Source organism: Hevea brasiliensis, chromosome 11 (genome assembly GCF_030052815.1).
Source record: "Hevea brasiliensis isolate MT/VB/25A 57/8 chromosome 11, ASM3005281v1, whole genome shotgun sequence".
Taxonomy (NCBI): domain Eukaryota; kingdom Viridiplantae; phylum Streptophyta; class Magnoliopsida; order Malpighiales; family Euphorbiaceae; genus Hevea; species Hevea brasiliensis.
In genome coordinates this window covers 67033079-67049278 of record NC_079503.1, presented here as the reverse complement: position 1 = coordinate 67049278, position 16200 = coordinate 67033079, and the positions used below count along the sequence as shown (strand labels likewise).

The following is a 16200-nucleotide window of genomic DNA, read 5'->3' as shown; positions in this document are numbered from 1 at the left end:
TAAAAGTTTGAAAGAAGAGGCAAGTAAGGTAATAACCATCACAACAAATTCCATCAACACCATACCAATATATCAACAATTCTCCAATACAAAACAAAAGGCTTGAAATCAATTAAGCTCACACAATTAAAGTTCCATAAAATTTTAAATCAATACACACGAAAATACAAGGCTAATTTATCGAGGCAAAATAATTATAGCTCTTTGGAAATCTTAGGGGAGATAAAAATGGCCCACTTTTTTTTTTTTTAATTTTGAATTGATACTTCTCTCTTGTCACAGTTACTTTTTTTATTATTATTTATTTTAACCGTCACCTTCAGAAAAGTACGTTGCTCATATCCTAGCTAGCTTTTGGCCTAAGAATCGACATGGGGTTCATGAAGACCCCTGGTTACTTTGCTTAACTAAGATAGCGGAGCAATTTTCAAGTTCAACCTTTTATTTCCCCAAATTTATACATCTACATATTGTAAAGTGCCCTGATAGATTAAATAAAGTTCTGAAATATGCATGACACTAGTTTAAAGCACACATAATTAATCATTTCACCATTAAATCAAGCCTAAATGATTTATGCAGGAAAAAAAATTTCTCTATGGTATGGAGAAGAAGGAAAATCCACAATTAAAGTTACTATTACCTTGCCTAAAATCTCAAAAATTCAACTTAAAATTGAAAAGTCATTTCAAGGACAAAGCACTTTTCTCTGAGAGTTAATATAGAATTATGAATCAAGCTTATGAGAATGATTTTTTTTTATAATTAAAAAAAAATTGCAGCAACAAATTTCAAACTCCTCACCCACACTTACTCCCCACACTGTCCCCAATGTAAAGCCCAAATGCAAAAAAAAAAAAAAAAGAAAAAATGCTAGAAAATAAAATAAGACAAGGGAAAGAGAACAAATCTGATTGTGGCTAACAAGCCATCCATGGATTGCCTCCCAAGAAGTACTTTTGTTTATCGTCGTTAGCTCGACATGGCAAAGCTCCTTAATCCACATAAATTGGGTTACTCAATTTGATCTCCTCCACTGAATGCTCCTGAAACCCCTCATAAAATGGCTTGAGTCCAAGAACTGGTGCCTGCATAATAGAAAGTAATAATTTTGCGTGAGATATATGTAAGTCAATCTTTGATAGTCCATACCTTCTTGGAATAAAATATAATGACTGCAATGCCATTACTGTGTCTTGAACCTCTACACTTAATGGCTAATTGATACTAACTTCCTGAATTCCTTGACTAATCATCATTTTTAACTTATCCTCCATGCTTATTTCAAAAACATCCTGCACAAATGTATCAACAACATCAATAGAAAAAACAAAATGATCATTAGCAAGATACTTCATGGCATTAAAGATATTAAATTTGACAGTCTCTCCATCAAACTCCATAGTTAAGGTACCATCATCCACATCAATTTTTGTCTTGGCAGTTTTTAGGAAAGGTCTTTCGAATAAAATCAAAGCTGAGTTTGATGAGGGAGCACTATCATCCTCCATATCCAAAATGTAAAAATCTGCAGGAAAAATCAACTCTCCAACTTGCACCAACACATCCTCAACTACTCCCAATGGGTAAGCATTAAAACGATTAGCTAACTGAATAATGACACTGGTTTCTTTCAAAGGACCCAAATTCAAAGTTTGGAAAACTAAATATGACATGACATTAATAGATGCTCCTAAATCTGCCATTACACGTTTAAATTTAAAATCACCTATTCTGCAGGGAATAGAAAATGAACCTGGATCTTTACACTTAGGGGGTAATTTCCACTGAATTAATGTTGACATATTTTCTCTCACACTGATCTTCTCATTATTCCTCAACTTGTGCCTTGTAGTGCATAATTGCTTAAGGAATTTAGCATACCTGGGTTGTTGTTTGATCACATCAAGTAAAGGTATATTAACCTCTACCTTCCTGAAAGTCTCAAAATTTTCTTTCTCTTATTCTTCTTTCTTAGTCTTGGCCAACCTGCAGGGGATTGGAGAAAGAACAGAATTATTAACCTTATTCAGTTTAGGTTCAGTATTTACCTCAACTTTAGGAACTTCAGACTCTTTTGCTCCTTGCTTCTTCTTTTTCATTGACTCATGTGGACTCTGATTATCAACTTCTTTCCCACTCTGCAACACTATAGCACTTGCATTTTCTCTAGGATTCATGACTGTTTGTGATGGAAGCTTTCCAAAACCTTGAGCTTCAAGCTTACTCACAAATGAAGCTAACTGACCAATCTGCCTCTCTATGTTTTGAATGCTATTTCTGGTTTCCTATTGCAACTGTTGTGTATTGCTAGCCAAAGCCTTAACAATTTCATCAAGTGACATACCTTGGTTTGAGGGGGGCAGAGGTGGTTGATTCACTTGTGGTCTCTGCTGCTAATATCGATTTTGTACTAGTTGATTCCCATAACTCAAATTGGGATGATCTCGCCATCCTAGATTATAAGTATTAAAAAAGGGATGATACCTGCGTTGTGGCTGTCCATAATTTCCTACTGCATTAGCATGTTGCATTAATTCATGCTCTTGTAATGCAGGACACATATCAGTAGCATGACCCGAACCCGAATAAATTCCACATACCTTAACAGTTTGCATGTTCCCTATAGCCAATTGCCTCACCAAAGAAGTTAAATTAGAAATCTATTTCTCAAGGTTAGATGTACTTACCTCATTAATCTTCTTAGGTGTGTGATCCATTGTCATTCCAAACTGCTGAGAGTTTGCTGCATGTTAGCAATTAGCCTCCTTGCTTCTTCTGGTGTCTTGTCAACCAAAGCTCCTCCACTAGCAGTATCTATCATACTGCGGTCCATTGGTAGAAGTCTCTCATATAAATACTGAATCAAAAACTGCTCACTTATTTGATGATGGGGACAATTTGCACACAGCTTCTTAAATCGCTCCCAATACTCATACAACTTCTCTCCATTGTACTGTCGGATGCCATAAATTTCTTTTCTTATGTTGGCAGCACGAGAAGCAGGAAAATACTTCTCCAAAAATATCCGCTTCATCTCATTCCATGAGTTGACGGATCCAGAAGGAAGGTAATACAACCAATCCTTAGCTATGCCTTCCAGGGAGAAAGGGAATGCTCAAAGCTTAATCTGGTCCTCTGAAACTCCTTGAGGTTTCATGTTGGAACACACAACATGAAATTCCTTTAAATGCTTATGTGGATCCTCACTTGAAAGACCGTGAAACTTAGGCAACAAATGGATTAGTCCAGACTTTAACTCAAAAGCAACATTTAAAGCAGGGTATTGAATACACAAAGGCTATTGGTTTAGATCAGGAGCAACCAAATCTTTCAAAGTTCTAGCAGCCATGGTTTCGTTTTTGGAATTTGAATCCGAATCCGAATCTGAACTTAATTCCCTTGGAGATTGGACTCCTTCAAATGTACTCAAAATCTGCTTAGCTTGCTTAGCCAATTTTCTCAACTGTTTAGCTATTTTTTCTACTTTTGGATTAAAGAGCAACTCACCAGATTGAGAAGTTCTTATCGTAAAAAAAAAAATCAAAGTGAAAACAGAAAAATGCCTTAAAACCTTAGAAAACAATGGAATTTGGCGTCAAGAGGGTGGGGCCAAAGAATCTTACTGATTGATTGGTCTTGATCAGAACATCGTTTCCTTCAAAACAAGTATAGAGTGCCCTCCTAATTCAACCAAAAATCTATCGATGAATAGTAACATCGTAATTTTCACTGAAAACCTGAAAATAGCAACACTTCACAAACAGAGTTAATAATAGACTATCCTAACACTAAAAATACGAAATCCAATAAACTTTCAGTCCCCGGCAACGGCGCCAAAATTTCTTGATGGTTGCCAATTCTACCAAAAATTAATTGAATTTACCAGTAATGAATTATTTTCTGAATGAATGCAATAAGTAGTAATCCAAGTCGAACCCTAGAGACTGAGTTACTAAATTTTGTGCACGTGTGTAACAGAAAAATAAACAAAGGTGGGGGGGGGGGGTTGTAACACTAAATCAGAAGAAATCAAGTTCAGAAATTAAAGAACTAAATTTAGATATGAAACTCTCAATTTAAACAAACTTCAATCTAAGGTAATTCGCATTCCAATGCATGACTCGATCATAGACAAAAGAAATATAATTATCTCTTATTGAATACTTAACGTAGATTTACAAAATAGCGATGTAAAACCCCTAACTTCCCTATACTCATTAATTCGACCCCAGCACTCTTGTTGATTCTAATTATTAATTGAATTGGTATTAAGCAATCCTCATCAAATTAATAACCACTTTAAGAATAGGAAGTAGTTAAGCTGAACAACGATTTATAAAGCATAAATCATTTAATTCACCCTATTGTTTCCTTAGGTTATTATTGAAAACTTGAATCATAATCAATAAAACCTAATTACTACTCACATTCAATCTTACACAATAATTACAGATTATGAAGATGAACTAGCAATTGATCATATTAAATAATTAACTAATAGGCATTTTTAGCAAATCATTATATAGATAAAAAATAATGAAATCAAGAAACAATAGATATTCAAAAAGGCATAATTTAAATTAAGAACCTGGTCTCACAAATCATGCATAAGAACTAGAATTCCTTATACTGAATTTAGAAACTTAGCCCCTCATGTTCATGGCTTACAAAAGAAAAATAAAATGGAGAAATCTAAAACTATAAACATGAATGGAGAATGAAGGTGTTGAAGGCATGTTGAAGGTCTGAATGAAATATCCCTCTACTACTGCCAAAGATGGTCTTTATAATAAAAAACTAAATCCCAAAGATAAAAACTAAACTTAGAAAATTTTTGAAATTCAAAAAGATAAATTCTCTGCTCTGCAATCATGGCCAATTTTTAGCCACTTGCCTTGTAATTCTGCCTCTGACTTCTTCAAGAAAGTTGTAGCCCTACTTCTTAGCTTTCCAACAAGTACTCATTTGCCCAAATCTGAGGTCTACAGCCCAAGTTATGGGCTAAAAACCAAAACTGATTCTTATAGAGTATTCAGCCCATAATGATGACTTTGCTATTATTTTTGACAATTAAAATAGCCTTATCTCGCTTTTAGCCCCTCATAGAAATTGTAGAGGTGGTTTTTAAGGTTCAATTAGGCCTGGGTTTACTTCATTTGGACCTCTAGAGCTCTAGATATAAAATAATTCTCAAAACTGGTTGTGACACATCAAGTGCGGGCTTTTGTAATAGATCCATAGCTAATTTTGACAACCTTGGAGACTGATTTGGGCTTTGGTCCTTCTTTGTCATTTGTAGTGCTCTAACTTAGTTTTTCAATGAATTAAACAGTATTGGATTTGGAGACCCACAACTTTAGAAACACTTGAAAAATCAACAAAGGTCAAATTGATGCAAATACTGAAAATTTCTCTATTTAACACAATTATTTCAATAACTCTCTAAAAATATGCCTAATTGATAATTATACTTTAATCAACTGAATTAGGTATAAAAAAACAATAGAAATGTTAAATGTGATGGGAATAAAATTAATAAATTATGCACTTATCACCTATTATCTTATTTATTTCCATCCATAAATAATTTAATTTAATTTAATTATAATTTTAAATTAGGTCATGCTTACACCTTAATGATATCATAAAGCACTTTAGAATTTGAATTTTTCTTTTCTTTTTTCCTTTCTTCCACTATATCTCTTCACTTTTAATCGATTTTTCAATATTTTGATTTTACACATTTTAATGGATATTTAGGTCAAAAATCACCTATAGGGGTGAATTGACCAAAATGCCCCTCGTCGGTTCAATCCATCTTTCTAATAGTGCTTGGTAACCATTTGAATGCAAATTCAATTATTTGAACTTGTTTTCTTTTTATTTTTGTGCTTTTCTCATTTCCAATAGTTTTGCAATTATTCCTTGGCCTAGGGTGTCATGGGGTCCTACACAAATTTATGGTAGCAACTGAGCTCGCAGTCACCTCCAGAATCGGTCACCTATCGCTGGGACCTTAGCTCATTTAACTCATTTGTGCTTCATTTTTATCCACCTTCATTTGATCTTTATTAATATTATTTATGACTTCTCTATGTAATTTAAGTTTAGTTATAGACATTCTAACTGTTCGGACAGACCTTAGCCATTTGAACAATAGAATGTACGAACTACTTAGCATGAGGGTGTTACAATGATGATATTAGCGATGATGGGAGCAATTTATGCAAGAAGAAGACTTTTTAATGTTCTTATTTTTTTAGTTTTCTTGATATCTAATAACAGCTGGTTTAAGTTTTTTTCTTTGGCTTTTTATTGAAATAACTAGATTTAAAAGTGTTGTTTTTTAGTAACTTTTGTGGATGAGAAGTGCTAGAGTGTGTGTTTTGTTTAAGAGAATGGTTATGTGGTAATGAAATATCTGCCATTCCATCAAAAGATATAAAGTGTGTGACTTTTGGAGATTGTGTCATTGATAAATCTTCCTTAATAGATCTATAGATTTAAATTCAAAATCTCTTTGCTTTTTACACTTCAAAAATAAAAGAATTTTTTTTTATAAACCGCTAATAGAATAAAAAAAAAAAAGAAAAGAAAGAAAAGAAAATCAATCATATACTAGTTTTTTAATTAATTTGCATGTTCATTTTAATTATATTTTACAAGAATTTAAATTCAAAATTTTCCAAACAAACAACAAAAAGTAATTAAGAATGGGTATTTATTAGTCATATATAGTTAGCCCTAATTAACCTTCTCCTATATTATATGAAATATTCAAATAAATATATGGATAGAAACAAAATCGAATTTACCGAATCTATAAAAGTGGGTAATGAAATATGTCCCATCAATATATTATTACAATTTCATATACTACAACTAGGAATTTAAAACGCAATATGCACGATATGTGACTATAAGTGGCTATTTTATATGGTGTATATATGATATTAATTAATTATTTATTATCTATCATTAGTAATTAAAATAGTTTTTCATTTACGATTCTAAAAGTAAAAGTAATAAAAATTTCAAATTGTACATTGATATAGAGGATTCTAATTTCCTATATCTTTAATTGTTAGCTATATAATAAATATATCAGTTAAATACAAATCATTATATTCAATATAAATGTCCATAAGTCATGTTGTGTCACACCTTACCCCTTCGTAAGGCATAAAATGATCCCGTAGTATACCTAATGAATTACCAAACTTCGTCTACTGATAACCCATTAAATACACTACAAGAGATTTTAAACCTTTTCTTATTTCTTTTTACAGTGGCGAGCACTTTTGACAAGTATTAAAATTTTTTTTTAACTGAAGTGAAACCAAATAACAAATCTGAAGTATCAATAATTTCTGTAAAAATTTCGGCAGAGTGCCGTCTGCATTTGGAGCAAAACAGTTCTTCAAAAACCTGAAAAAAGCACTGCCAATATATTTGTTCAATCCCAACTCCAATATAGCTCAACTCAAATCAGTGTCCTCAACACAGTTCAAACTCAATTCAATATCATTTTCAGCAATTCCAAAATAAAGTGCAAAATAAAAGAGTATTTTAAAAGTTGAAATAAGAGAATTATAATACAACATTTTGACAGGCCAAAATAATTTATAACTTTATTTTACAACTGCTCAAGACCAAGTACAATATATATACATACAGTTCACATACATTACAACAAAAATTACAAAGAGGTGATATACTCAAAATACCAGGCAAAATCCCAAAAGTGTAGCATAAGCAGCCTACACTGCTGCTTTATTTATCTGTCTACCTGCAACAGCAATGAAAAAGCTATCGCTGAGTAAAATTTACTCAGTGGTGCACAATATCAATTTAAAATGCGGTATATAAAATATTTATTGACAATTCACAATTTAAATGATTCAAAATTTTATGTCACAATTTTCAAAGCTCATATAACACAAATTTGATCAAACAATTTAATAAACACAGTGTTGCCAATCAATAACACAACTTAGGTCATGACACAAACTTTTTCGAACATGCCGTGTTGTACACTACGACAAGGCAAACTCACCCCACTAATCGAAATCAATGAGGGAGGTGGCTAGCTAGCTAATGAACATCCATACTCACCTCAGACTGACAAGTCAAAGAGGGAGGAATATAGTCATACTCACCCCATAAATGGAGGAGGAATATAGTGTACCTATCAAAGCACTTGCAGGCGTTACGTATCGCCATCCCTGCAAGCTCCTGAGTTCATGCGTGAGAGTTCTCAGGAATCATAGGTGTTACGTACCGCCGTCCCTACTTTGCTCTGATACCACTAAACACATTTTATCTCAAAATTTTCATTTACAAAGTAGGCAACACAATAATTCTCAAATAAAATTCCCAAAGCCAAAACAATAAAAAATTATTCATAACTCATTTCTCCAAATAAAGTTTCTAGTAAAAGCAGTGAATATAAAAAGTATTGTGCACAGACCTGATTTGAGTCGCCCCTAGGCCTTGACTCAATGTTCCTTATGCTTTTCAATATCCTTTTCAACTGAAACACACAATTTAAAGTGTTTCAGTACTCAGTTAAATTGTTTCTAATAATAAAATCCAATATCTAAATTTTTCTTGGTACTATTCCTTCAATTCATTTCATTAGTCAACCTATAATGTTGACCATTAATACACACTGGGTGAATAATTTTAATGTTACCAATATGTCACATTTTGCATTTCAATATGCTACCAATATATTTCAATTTACCATTTTTACAAGTTGGCATTCATTACCAAATTATTTCAAGCATCATTGTATGTAAATGTCAAGTTCTCAATTTTTGTGTGCTAAATTGGTCTCGTTTAAAGTCTTATTTCTTTTGGTTTTTAGCTTCTGGTCAAATAAGAAAAATTGTAGCTCTATGTCTTATTGCACTCAGGGCAAAATTTTAGGTCATTCTGAGTTGTATACACCAAGATATGGTCAATTTACTAAAGCTGGACAGATTACACCTTTAGTGCAAAATTTGGTCAATTTTAGGTCACATTTAGTTCTGGCAGTTTTGGTACCCAAACTTGTGCAAGCTATTTGACTTGGTTCTGGCCATTTATGGGCTTTGGTGTCTTCATAAGAATTGTAGCTCTATATCTCAGCTATCCATAGTAAAACTTTTAGGTCAATTGGACCTGTTTTGAGTGAGTTATGGTCATCCTAATGACTGCTATTCATATGGTCAAAAATCTGGGTTTGCAAGGTTGCCATTTCAGATTTGGTCATTTTTAAGATCAATTTCAAGGCATAATTTTAGCAATATTTCTACATGAAAGTTGGCCTATTTGGTGTCTAGTTTCACCCCCCATTGGCCTCATACTAATTGGGTTCACAATTTTGCACTTATGACCTAATTTATGTACTGCCAACAACACACAACCTGCACAAGATAATTACACTTCCAATTTGACATTCCTTCTCCTCCTCATGACTTCATTATTCATTCATAGCACTTCTACAAATACTAAACATAATTCTAGCAAGCATATTGGGCAGAACACTCAAGTGCTCAATGCACACAATTCACCATTAAAGTCCAACATTCAATTCCACTGAAATTCAACATACCTCAACACCAATATTTCACATACACATCCATGAAAACTACACATGCTGCCTACTATTTAACACCATCACATTTAATTGATAAATTTCATAAACTCACACACAAATTCATGATATTTAAGGCTGCCCAACATGGCAGTTTACTAAAGCATCAAAGTCCACTTTTAAACCCTTAATTCAAGCACTAACATACATATACTTGGATATTAACTCACTACAACTTTCATTTGAGTTAATCAACCTTAATTCCCATCCATTAAATATAAGAATAAGTCACTAACCATGCATTTTCATGGCTGCCAAGACTAAGGTTCACCAATACTCAATCATTTCCTCAATTTTTCTTAGCAATTCAACTTACCCAAAGCTCAACACAAGGATTAGTGAAGGAAAATAGAAAGATTAAGCACTAACCTTTATTTGGAGTTTGCTAAATCTCACCAAAACTTCTTCTTCTTGCTGCCTATGTGTTTTTCCATGATGTGTAGACTAACTTTAATGAAGAACTCTTGAAGAAACTAGGGCTTGATCATGGAGGATTGGAGCTTCATGCATGAATGGCCATGGAGTTTTATGGGAGAGCATTTTCGGCCATGGATGAAGAATTGAAGGAAATGAAATGAGTTAGTGGAGAAATCTGTCCACTTTAGCCCTTTTATACCCCATTATCTTTAGGTTAATTAATATATATTATGCTCCACTAACCTTAGGTTAATTAGTTTAATAATCTACTTTTAATTATTCCAAATTATACCACTCATTTTTCCTTAATTGCATTTCATGTATAATTTCATTTTTCATGAAATTTTCAAAATTTAATACTACATATTTTTAATGGACATTTAGGTCAAAAGTCAACTCGAGGTGTTAAATGACCAAAATGACCCTCTTCAGGTTGTATTTCAGATTTTTCGGTACTATCGATTTACTCCTTATACCGCTTATTTTTAATGGACATATGCATCGCCCTGTAGAAGTGAGACTGAGTACTCAAACTTTAGCTCATAGGTGCAGTGCTGCTTCCTAAAAACTCTTTCCATCCTTTCCAACCATTGTTCTGCCTCTAGCGGATCCACTGTCCCCTTGAACTCAGTAGCCCCATATTTAATCAACTTGTCGTACTGCCTAGCTGAAGGCTGTAGTTGTACTACTGGTGTCTGCAGTGGGGCTCGAGTGGGCATGTTACTAGCCATCTGTTCTAACATCGTACCCATCTGCTGAGCAAATTGAGTAGGGAACTGTGGTATTGAGGGAACTGGTGCGGCTGATCCACTCACATTGTGTAGGGCTGGGGCATCCCCTTGTACCTCAGCCTTTATTGATTGATCGACTGAACAATCTCCTTTTTCCATAGTCAATTCGAGGATATTATACCTCCTGAACAAATAACACAAGGAGATTTCCTACTGTTAGTGCATATTTATAATGTAATGTACTGTATGTATCACATCATGACATTGAGCAGTTGTACTATGAAGAAAGAACATTCAAATTACAGGTCAAAACAGAATTTAAAAACTAGCTCTGATACCACTAAAACATGTCACACCTTATCCCTTCATAAGGCATAACATGATCCCGTAGTATACCTAATGAATTACCAAACTTCGTCTACTGATAACCCATTAAATACACTATAAGGGATTTTAAACCTTTTCTTATTTCTTTTTACAGTGTTGAGCACTTTTGACAGGTGCTAAATTTTTTTTTTTTAACTGAAGTGAAACCAAAAAACAAATCTGAAGTATCAATAATTTCTATAAAAATTTCGGCAGAGTGCTGTCTGTATTTGGAGCAAAACAGTTCTTCAAAAACCCTATAAAAAGCACTTCCAATATATTTGTTCAATCCCAAACTCCAATATGGCTCAACTCAAATCAGTGTCCTCAACACAGTTCAAACTCAATTCAATATCATTTTCAACAATTCTAAAATAAAGAGCAAAATAAATGAGTATTGCAAAAGCTGAAATAAGAGTATTGCAATACAACATTTGGACAGGCAAAAATAATTTATAACTTTATTTTACAACTGCTCAAGATCAAGTATAATATATATACATGCAGTTCACATACATTACAACAAAAATTACAAAGAGGTGATATACTCAAAATACCAGGCAAAATCCCAAAAGTATAGCACAAGCAACCTACTCTGCTGCTTTATCTGTCTGTCTACCTGCAACAGCAATGAAAAAGCTATCGCTGAGTAAAATTTACTCAGTGGTGCACAATATCAATTTAAAATGCGGTATATAAAACATTTATTGACAATTCACAATTCAAATGATTCAAAATTTCATGTCACAATTTTCAAAGCTCATATAACACAAATTTGATCAAACAATTTAATAAACACAGTGTTGCCAATCAATAACAAACTTAGGTCATGACACAAACTTTTCCAAACATGTCGTGTTGTACATCAAGACAAGACAAACTCACCCCACTAATCGAAATCAATGAGGGAGGTGGCTAGCTATCTAATGAACATCCATACTCACCTCAAACTGACAAGTCAAAGAGGGAGGAATATAGTCATACTCACCCCACAAATGGAGGAGAAATATAGTGTACCTATCAGAGCACTTGTAGGCGTTACGTATCGCCATCCCTGCAAGCTCCTGAGTTCACGCGTGAGAGTTCCCAGGAATCGTAGGCGTTACATATCGCCGTCCCTACTTTGCTCTAATATCACTAAACACATTTTAGCTCAAAATTTCCATTTACAAAGTAGGCAACACAATAATTCTCAAATAAAATTTCTAAAGCCAAAACAATAAAAAATTATTCATAACTCATTTCTCCAAATAAAGTTTCTAGTAAAAGCAGTGAATATAAAAAGTATTGTGCACAGACTTGATTTGAGTCGCCCCTAGGCCTTGACTCAATGTTTCTTATTCTTTTCAATATCCTTTTCAACTGAAACACACAATTTAAAGTGTTTCAGTACTTAGTTAAATTGTTTCTAACAATAAAATCCAATATCTAAATTTTTCTTGGTACTATTCCTTCAATTCATTTCATTAGTCAACCTATAATGTTGACCATTAATACACACTAGGTGAATAAATTTTAATATTACTAATATGTCACATTTTGCATTTCAATATGCTACCAATATATTGTAATTTACCATTTTTACAAGTTGGCATTCATTGCCAAATTATTTCAAGCATCATTGTATATAAATGTCAAGTTCTTAATTTTTGTGTGCTAAATTGGTCTTGCTTAAAGTCCTACTTCTTTTGGCTTTTAGCTTCTGGTCAAAGAAGCAAAATTATAGCTATATGTCTTATTGCACTCGAGGCAAAATTTCAGGTCATTCTGAGTGATATAGACCAAGATATGGTCAATTTACTAAAGCTGGACAGATTACACTTTTAGTGCAAAATTTGATCAATTTTAGGTCACATTTAGTTCTGGCAGTTTTGGTACCCGAACTTGTGCAAGCTATTTGACTTGGTTCTGGCCATTTATGGGCTTTGGTGTCTTCATAAGAATTGTAGCTCTATATCTAAGCTATCCATGGTAAAAATTTCAGGTCAATTGGACCTGTTTTGAGTGAGTTATGGTCATCCTAATGACTACTGTTTATATGATCAAAAATCTGGGTTTGCAAGGTTGCAATTCTTGATTTGGTCATTTTTAAGGTTAGTTTCTAGGTAGAATTTTGGCAACATTTCTACATGAAAGTTGGCCTATTTGGTGTATAGTTTCACCCTTCATTGGCCTCATACCAATTGGGTTCACAGTTTTGCACTTATGACCTAATTTAGGTACTGCCAATAACACACAACCTGCACAAGACAATTACACTTCCAATTTGACATTCCTTCTCCTCCTCATGACTTCATTATTCATTCATAGCACTTTTACAAATACTAAACACAATTCCAGAAAGAATATTGGGTAGAACACTCAGGTACTCAATGCACACAATTCACCATTAAAGTCCAGCATTCAATTCCGCCGAAATTCAACATACCTCAACACCAATATTTCACATACACATCCATGAAAACTACACATGCTGCCCACTATTTAACACCATCACATTTCATTGATAAATTTCATAAACTCACATACAAATTCATGATATTTAAGGCTGCCCAATATGGTAGTTTACTAAAGCATCAAAGTCCACTTTTAAACCCTTAATTCAAGCACTAACATACATATACTTGGATATTAACTTACTACAACTTCCATTTGAGTTAATCAACCTTAATTCCCATTCATTAAATATAAGAATAAGTCACTAACCATGTATTTTCATGGCTACCAAGACTAAGGTTCACCAATACTCAATCATTTCCTAAATTTTTCTTAGCAATTCAACTTACCCAAAGCTCAACACAAGGATTAGTGAAGGAAAATGGAAAGATTAAGCACTAACCTTTATTTGGAGTTTGCTAAACCTCACCAAAACTTCTTCTTCTTGCTGCCTATGTGTTGCCCATGATGTGTAGACTAACTTTAATGAAGAACTCTTGAAGAAACTAGGGCTTGATCATGGAGGATTGGAGCTTCATGCATGAATGGCCATGGAGTTTTATGAGAGAGCATTTTCGGCCATGGATGAAGAATTGAAGGAAATGAAATGAGTTAGTGGAGAAATCTATCCACTTTAGCCCTTTTATACTCTATTATCTTTAGGTTAATTAATATATATTATGCTCCACTAACCTTAGGTTAATTAGTTTAATAATCCACTTTTAATTATTCCAAATTATACCACTCATTTCTTCTTAATTGCATTTCATGTATAATTTCATTTTTCATGAAATTTTTAAAATTTAATACTACATATTTTTAATGGACATTTAGGTCAAAAGTCAACTCGAGGTGTTAAATGACCCAAATGCCCATCTTCAGGTTGTATTTCAGATTTTTCGGTACTACCGATTTACTCCTTGTACCGCCGATTTTCTTAAATTTTTGTTTTTGTTTATATTAACTTACTAAATTTTCTTTGACATTTTCAATGTCAATTACACCTCTGTAGACCTTTAATTTGGTCCCAAAAATATTTTCCGGGGTCTCTCGCGGTCCAGGGCTAGTCAACGGTCCTCGCCGTAACTTCTCGGTGCGGTCACCCATCGCTACGGGTTCGACTCGTTTAACCTAGTTTCATTTTTTCTCTTTTATTTTTCTTTAATTTTTCTTGTATTTTCTTTTTATTTATTTCATCTTTTTATGCATGTTTACTATCACCGAAGTGTAGTTCTAGGCATCCTAGCTGTCCAGACAAACACTGGTCATCGGAACAGTAGAATGCACTACTAAACATAGGGGTGTTACATGTTGTATATCATAATTAATTAAAAAAATATAATATAATATAATTATTTATATAAATTAGACTAAAAATATTTATTTTGTTTTCCATTCTATTGGCAGATCAATAACTCCATTAAAAAATAACCCATTTATTATATATGTCAAGTTAAAACAATGCTTATATTCTAAGTAGAATAATGGATGAAACAAATTGGGCAATTACAAAAATATATATATATATATATATATATATATATATATATATATATATATATATATATATATATATATAATGGATACAAGAATCATTAATTAATTAGATTATGGATGTACAAAATATTTTTCTATCTTATTTTCAATAATTTTTATTTTCATTTATTTTTCCAATTTCATTTTTAAGAAATGATTATATAGGACAAGTATATATATGCACCCATAAATCATTTTCTTTACAGATCAAGATTCAAGTCACATTTGTTACAGTTAAAATATTCAAGCCACAAATTTCTTTTTTTTTTTTTGCCCTTATTCAAATCAGCCCTAATTCATTTACATAACCCTAAATTCCCTAAAACAATGTCACTTTTATCAAACCAAGTGAAAAAAAAAATTTAGCAAAGACTAGCTGAACCGTTAAATTGGCAACAAGTTGAACGGGTGCCTGGTACTTGGCTAGTCGCCTGCTTTTTATCGGTTTTGATACCACACGAGTTTTGAGGGTAAACCATACCATTTATTTATGAGTTTTGCAATTCAACTAGTCAGACTAGGCCAGATTTCAAAATCATGGTTAAAGTGATTTTTAAAATTATAAATAAAAAAATAACTTGAAATACCATTGATTGCATTTAGCTACAGAATTATAAAGAAAAATTGTAACATCCTCCCGGTAGCAACTCCGTACATTCTACTGTTTCGATGACCGGTGTCGGTTCGGACAGCTAGAACGTCCGGAAAAAATTTAAACTAAAGTGAGGAACCATAATTAACTCAAATATTAATAAGAAAAATTTAGAAAAAATTTTAGAAATAAAATACAACCAAGTTAAGCAGTAGGTGCCCAGCGATGGGTAACAGAGTGCAGTTGCGGTTCTGGCAAGGAGGAGCCCTAGACGCGGCGAAAAATTCATAAAATAATTTTTGGGACTCCAGAGAAGGGTCATTGAGGTTCCTATGGCATTAGAATGCCAAGAAAATATTTAGAAAAATTTTTCAATCGGTACAGACAATTTTGACCCGTTAAGCCAAACGGAGGGCATTTTGGTCATTTCGCCTTCAGAGGCGATTTTTGGCCGACTTGTCCAGTTAAGTAAATAATTA

General features: G+C 33.1%; 1 non-coding gene across 1 annotated transcript; it reads left to right on the top strand.

Moving 5' to 3' along the window:
• The first annotated feature begins 2882 nt into the window (after positions 1–2882).
• On the top strand, positions 2883–2989 carry LOC131170821 (small nucleolar RNA R71). The gene has a single exon (XR_009141588.1). It is a non-coding gene; the product is annotated as a small nucleolar RNA R71 (small nucleolar RNA).
• The last annotated feature ends 13211 nt before the right edge of the window (positions 2990–16200 follow it).